This window comes from Lampris incognitus, chromosome 1, assembly GCF_029633865.1.
Source record: "Lampris incognitus isolate fLamInc1 chromosome 1, fLamInc1.hap2, whole genome shotgun sequence".
Taxonomy (NCBI): Eukaryota; Metazoa; Chordata; class Actinopteri; order Lampriformes; family Lampridae; genus Lampris; species Lampris incognitus.
Window position 1 is genome coordinate 18778743 of NC_079211.1, and position 7796 is coordinate 18786538.

Consider the following 7796-nt stretch of genomic DNA (forward strand, 5'->3'; position numbering starts at 1 on the left):
AGTACCTTACTAATGTGTATTTTTCTTTCTGTGGTTCCACTGCATTTGTTGCTGGTCATCTGAATAGTGAGGTAAACAAAATACTCATGAAAAACAAAATCATCATGCTTTGAGACAGTTGTTATGGCTTTGGACCAACAAAAGGAGTAAGGTTCACCATTTTTATCAAGAAACTAAATGCCCAACACAAACAACAAGGAACCCACAAATGTAAAAAATGAGTGTGGTGCCTCAGTAAAGTCAACGTGTTGCATGGATGAAGATGTTTGTGGTGTGTGTTGATGCACAAAGTAAACCGTGCTAACATGCTAGCCAACCCTGTCCGGGGCTGGGATGAAAACAAGAGAAGTAGGTGCAAAAACCCCAAGGAAAGGGGGAGAGAGAGAGATGTTGGCAGAGAGAAGGTGAGAGCGCCAAATGAATCCATTTTATTTGCCAAGTATGTTTGCGATTGAATACAAGGAAACTTGACTTGGTACAATGATTTTCAGTTACACCCTGTTAGATTGTAAATACAATAATTCTAAAAAAAAATAAATTAAGGTACGATAAAGAAACAAAAACTGACATAAAACATTAGCATGGAAGAGAGAAAAGTCCAGATGCTTCACGGGTTTGACTGGCCTGCCCACACAGTAACTCCCCTGCTGACTCTGGAAATAGAACTTGTAGACCAACGGGCAGACCATAGCCGGGCCGGTGAAAGGCCAGGTTGTCACATAGCAACATTATATCACTGACATGAAATAAGGTCCACATAGCTGCTACACAACAATTGCAATTGAAAAATAAACCTACTTGACTTGATAACATCCAATGATGTCCACACTCTCCAACATGCACACCATCCACTCGTGCAAACGGATAGTCGTCTTTTTTGAGTCAATTAAGAGTAGTAATCATTTGCCTCCTTGTCATAATGATGTGCTGTTAAATACCATCTACATCAAATACTAATTAATCTGTGATTACCAGTTGTCATAGTTCCATAACATCTATTTTTACTCATTACTTTTCTGCAGCTATTTCTGCGTAATAAACGACCTGTAATTTAAAGTGTTGCTGAAATAAACAAATAAATAGATAAATAAAAAACATAATTAAATTGATCATTCAAGAAATAAATAAGTAGATAAATAAATAAATTCAGTCACGGTCTTGACTGCAACTCCAGAAAGTTCTAGGCCAGACAAATAAATAACTAAATAAATACATTCATGGTCTTGACTGCAACTCCAGAAAGTTCTACGCCAGCTGGAAAACAAGGTCAATATTTTTCTAACAGGCGAATGAACATTTAAGATGCGTTTTAGAAACGCTGGCCGGCCAAACTGTGCAGTGTAGAGCACAGTTGTGCAATCACATATACAGACTGTCAGGGTCAGGCGCAGCAGTTTGGAACTGTGGTGTTCCTCTAGCAGCTGTTGTTGTTCAGTGTCTTGAGGAAGTTAATGTATGAATTTAAAGGTGAACGTGTCTTTCTCGTTGCGTTTTTTACTGGGCAGCTGATTTCCATCTGCAAAAAAAAGTAAAAAGATGGGTGCAGTGCACCTTAAGATTAGTTCCTGTGTGGCTGCCCCAAAGTCACACATTCGCGGCAAAAGTGTAAGAACCACCCCCCACCCCCAGGAGTTTTTAAGAAAATAAATAAATCATCGCTTTAGTCTCTCACCTTTTGATGTGTTGTTAGGTTCTTTGCAAGCTCTTCAATGATTTTCAGGTGATCGTTCTTCTTTTCCTTGACAAGATGCAGAATATTTTTCAGCTGCTCGGCAAAGACGCCCTTACAGTCACACTGCGACAGGGCAAATAAGTGGACATAGTCAGTTTATAGCATATTCATTACAATAAAATGCGTCTATAATGCAAGTACATGAATAAAAAACCAATGACAAGAGCACAAAAAAAAGACAATGGACAATAGAAGATGAGCTGAGCAAATATTGAGTACAGGTCAGACATTATTGATTGCTAATGACTAAATGTTTGTACTTACTGCATTTTCAATCATCTTATCTGATAGCACAGTTGGCAGCGCTGACTGTGGAACACAATTGCAGGTATTAGTGCGATGAATGGTTATTTCAAGATGTTCTGCAGATCTTGACAAGTGCGTCTCTGAGTGTACCATCAGCCATTATATTATAGAGTTAGTAATGGAGCACTTAAGGTGTGACAGCAATTAAAAGGCAATAACCGTTTGCTTTACTTACAAATGTCAACTTTGGGTGAGTTTGGTTGAGTTTTTTCAGGAGCTCATTCCTGGAGTTTAATCCCTGGCAGAGGTGCAGCAAGACAATGAGGACAATAGTGTACTTCAGCATAATGACGTCTACTTCCTCTGTCAGTACAAACAGTTTCTCTTTGCAGGCTGGTGGGTGAGAAGTGGTGGTGAGCTGGTGGCCCGTCTCAACATTCCTTTTATTGCGTAAAAAAGAGGAAGTCGTGTCGTCTGCATCCGCCCACCTGGAATAATTGATTTTATGTTGCCTTTTCCTTTTTACTTATTAGCAGCATGCAGTTTTTTTCTTTTCTTTAACCACTACCCCCCACTGAGAGGAAAACCAACTAGAGGCGCCGGAAATACACACATCTTTGAACCCATCCAAAATGGAAAAAACTGAGGCTCTTCTTTGATTGTATCCTAACAGAGGACAGTCATGATTGGGTGATAGGGCACCATCTGTACAGGGTCTATGTTAGAAGAGCTGCATCTGAAACTTCTGAAAATCCTCTGATAGGAGATGTCATTGCAGATGTATTACCCTCACTCGACCTGATAGTGATATATGCAAGGTTATTTCAATTTAAAACCTGCATTTGAATGTTCTGTTGCCTCGTGTGCCAGAAGAATCTCACATATCGATCACACGGCTTATACATGTTGAATATGCTATCATGATGAGTATGATCAATTCCCAATGTTTGTCTGGCTCATTAGGGCTGAGCATACTGCACGAATATACTGAATCTATAGCAAGAACTAAATATGAGATGTGCTTTTTCACTCTGCTGGTCTTGTCTTTTCTCTATCTCATGTCACTATCTCTCTTCCCCAGTCTTCTCATCACACATGCTTACTCTGAGGAGAAGGGACATCTCGGTTTCTGTGATACCATGCTGATTTAGGTAACACCTAGAAAGATCAGTTGCTGACATGACAATGATACTCTCTCACCAAGCTATCTTCTTCTTTAGATAAGACATCAAAAAATAGATGTTGAGCCTGTAAGAGGGAAGACGAGGGTTCCCCGAAAGCCTGATATTGTTCTGCTGATACAATGACCAAGGAAGTGGCTTCAAAATGTGAACCTGACCTAAAGTTAGATCAAAATGGCTCAAAGTTGTATACTATACAGCACAGATGGGAAAAAAAATACAATGTGAATCCAGTTGTTAATTATGGTAAATATGAATTACTGAAGACTGAGCAAGCACTGTTTTTTCCAATAATGCAACAGCAACAGTCGCTGATAATTAAGGACATATTACAGTGAGGGCTTAATGAGGGGACTTCAGTCCAAGTTAAACGCTGGACAAACAGGTGACTGTGAAAGTTGTTGAAGGATATTCTAAACAAATTAATTATGTTTTGGAGAGGCTCAATAGAAAACTGAGTGTGAGATGTCTTGATGCATGCTCAATCATCCAGGTAAGAAAATCAAAGAAGGTGGAATCCGTTCATCTGGATACAATGTTTAAACATTGTATCCAGATGAACTGATTCCACCTTCTTTGATGAGTGTGAGATATTGAAAAGTAAAGTCAGAAATGGTGACAATTCGGGATGCACCACAGTAAGGCCTTAATGAGGGGATTTTAATCCAGGGTAAAGGTGATACTGCACAGTGATGGACCTTTTTTTACATTTTGTTTTATTTTCTTCTAGCTCTCTCCACTTCCACCTGCAACAACTCAGTCCTCGTAGGATTACAGGTGAGACTTCAGGTCGGCTTAAGATTGATATCTGCATAACTCCATGACAGTGGTGGAATGTAATTAAGTGCATTTACTCAAGTAGTGTACTTAAGTGCAACTTTTGAGGGACTTGCACTTTCCATTTTATGCTACTTTATACTTCTACTCCACTAAATTTCAGAGGGAGACATTGCAATTTTTACTCCACTGCATTTATTTGACAGCTTTAGTTACAAGTTACCTTGCAGATTTAGATTATTAATACAAATTATAAATCAACTAATAAATTATGACATATTTTATAGGCTAAGCTACCCAGCAGTATATGAAGTAATTAAAATTTGTTCCACCTTTACCAGCTGCAACATTAAGGGGATGAAAACATTAATGCATCGACAATTATCGTCCAATAATATGATACATATGATTCTGAAATGGGCCTGATCGACTGCGATATTAATGTGGAAAATGCGTGCTCCGCTCATGGAATGCTCCACTGCATATTAAATCAAGCACTTCCTAAACTAACTACCTGACCAATCACAGCTGCTCCCTTTAAGCGCCAACCCTGCAGCGGCAGCCTGTGCAAAAATTTTCTGGTTGTTGTGGTTGCAGTCCAGAGTAGCTGAGTAAGGGTAGAAAGAATATCAAATGTCTGGAACAGATAGGGTGGCACGGTGGTGCAATGGTTAGCACAATCGCCTTACAGCAAAAAGGTCCTGGGTTCGAACCTCGGGGTGGTCCAACCTTGGGGGGTCACCCCAGGTCATCCTCTGTGTAGAGATTGCATGTTCTCCCCGTGTCTGCGTGGGTTTCCTCCGGGTGCTCCGGTGTCTTCCCACAGTCTAAAAACATGTAGGTCAGGTGAATCGGCCATACTAAATAGTCCCTGTGTGTGTGTGTGTGTGTGTGTGAGTCCTGGCGGTCTGTCCAGGGTGTCTCTCTGCCTGCCGCCCAATGACTGCTGGGATAGGCGCCAGCATCCCCGCGACCCTGAGAGCAGGATAAGTGGTTTGGCTAATGGATGGATGGATGGACATGTGCCATTCTGCATAATGAGTACTTTTACTTTTGCTACTTTAAGTATATTTTGATGCCAATGCTAATACTTTTCTACTTTTACTTAAGTAAGATTTTAAATGCAGGACTTTTTACAAAGTATTTTTACACTGTGGTATTGCTACTTTTACTTAAGTAAAAGATCTGAATACTTCCTCTACTACTACTCTATGATTGATATTGTGGCAAAGGCTTTTTAGACTACATTCTGAGCCTGTTAGTGCCATAAAAAAGCTATTTTAGTGGACATTACCTGGCGAACCCATTGCTTGGTTTCACTCCTAATGATAGGAAAGCAAGACTTCGGTTAAAGGAAATACCACAATTTTCCTTTTAATGGCCATGCTGAGTCGACTCATGCATATATTCATTGCTAACTTTGTGAACACTGAACATTACACAGAAAAGGCTATGTTACAACTTCCATCCTCACCGCTCACCAATCATGCAATGGAAGGCAAAGTTGTTGCTGTGTGCTCCACTGAAAGCAGTAAGTGGAGCTTGTGCATAGCATCTTTGAGGACTGGGGGAATAATGATAGTGGGTGGCACTATGAATTTTGGACCCCCCCCTTTTTTTTTTGCCTTTATCAGGACTTTAGTCAGTGTAGGGGCATAGTGTTGAAAGAAATTTTGCTTTATATTTCTAGGAGCTGGGGGGGGCAATTGGGGATGCGAGTCCCATGTAGAGGTTGCAGCTGCCCCCCTTGCCCCCCTTTGAATGCACCCATGCTCGCCACTGACAGCAGCTAAAAGCAGGTTCATGTGAGAACAGCAGTGGTGAATGTGTTAAAGCGGCAAAGTACGATGGATTTCAGAACTGACCGATATATCAAAACAATAAATGAGTTGGAATAGTTGCAGGAAGCTTTTGTATCCTCTATTTTCTAAAAATACATGGCAAATGGAGTGCCCTACTTAGCTTGCTGCCACCGCGACCCGACCCTGGAGAAGGGGCTGATGATGAAATGAGATGATAAACCAACAGATGAATTCAGTTTACACCTATCAGTTCTGTTCATGATGCAGCAGAGTTGATGACTCAAGATATTGGCAGACACCTTTCAGTTTACTCAGCAGTCATCATGGAAGTTGGTGTACCACTTGTCTCGACACCATCAGAGGTAATGAAATAGAAGTGTCCGCCTTATGGTCACTGAAAGGAAAGGTTGGGTTTTTTTTGTGCATATGACAGCGGAATCTTTGCACAGGAAGAAATGTGTGCCATGTTACTAAGAACTATGTAGGAGTTAGCAGCAAAACCTCATCGCCAATAGTCATATTGTTCATATCACTGTCTAATTTGTGCCAGATCCTGATGAAATGGGAATTTTTCAGATTTGGATCACCCGTGTCATGGTGTTAATTTGCAAGGTTTCCACACCTCTTGTGTCTCACAGTTAATTCCTCAATACTGTTATATCCAGGCCCCGTGATGGACTGGTGGCCTGTCCAGGGTGTTTCTCTGCTTGCAGCCCAATAACTGCTGGGATAGGCTTCAGCATCTTGTGACCCTAAGCTGGATAAGAGGTTTGGATATTGGATGGATAGATGGATGTTATAGTCAGAAAAAAAGCCAATTGCTGAGTCCCCCCCCCCTTTTCGTTTCCCTCCCTCTAAAACATTTAATTGGCTCATCTCTCGTTGGGAACACGTGATTAACTTTTTGATAGCTAGCACACATCTGTGAACAAGCTGCTTTTGTTAAAGTGAATATGTGGCCACTGAAATCAGGGTATGAATTATGGGGGGGGGGGTGTCTGAGGGAGCTGAGTGCCTCCAATTGACCTTTGAGCACCCCTGAAGAAGCAAAAATTTATCATATCACGTGGGATGGGGCTAAAATTGAATTAAAGCATATATCAGTGTGCTCAACAAACATCCCCAGATGCTGACAAGGTTATATTAGCCTAATTTCAATCAGCACTCTGTATGATATAGTTGCTTAATAATGTTAAAGAAATTCTTACATCATGGTATTATCATACCACTGTGGTGTCTGAAATGTTTGCCGTACTGATGCGTTCTACAGTTGACCTGCTGGATCACCAACCACTTGGTGTTGCAGGACCACATGGTTTACAAATTAAGCACTAGTTGAGACCCAGCACTTCAACTCATACTGGAGGATAACAGAGCTGGTCTCCAGATCTTGGTATTTCCTTTAGCACAGACTAGTGCTGTGCTAAAGGAAATACCAAATACAGTGCATGTGCAGTTTCTGCTCTCCAACACACTACACCATCGGCCCGCTTGACTACCATGGGGACTAGAGCCTTCAGTCGGTCTTCCCCCCTGCCTATGGAACTCTCTCCCACAAGAAATTCGCAACATTGACTCTCTTTCAACCTTCAAATCCCATCTTGAAACGCACCTTTTCAAACTGGCATATTCAGTCTGATCCACGCTTCACCGAGTTTTGTGCAGATGATGATTTTATACTTACCTGTTGTGTTAACTTTTTATTGTCTACCCTGCTTTGTTTTGATTTTATGCTGTCTGATACAGTGCTGTTTTTTTGTTTTTTTGAACTGTGTTCTGTAAGGTGTCCTTGAGTGTTTTGAAAGGCGCCCACAAATAAAATGCATTATTATTATTATTATTATCTATCCATGTCCATGGTTTGTTACCAGTGACATGCTGATTCATAGTGTCATGGCAATCGTGACTGGGCGGATTTCGTACATATAAATGTACATACAAAATGTATGCATACGTTTTGTTGGTGTAAGAAGTTTTATTACCTGCGGTGTCCTGCACATATCTGCTTTTGGGTGCGAATGAGTGGGCGTTTTTAAATGCGTGGCTGCAAGACGTGGG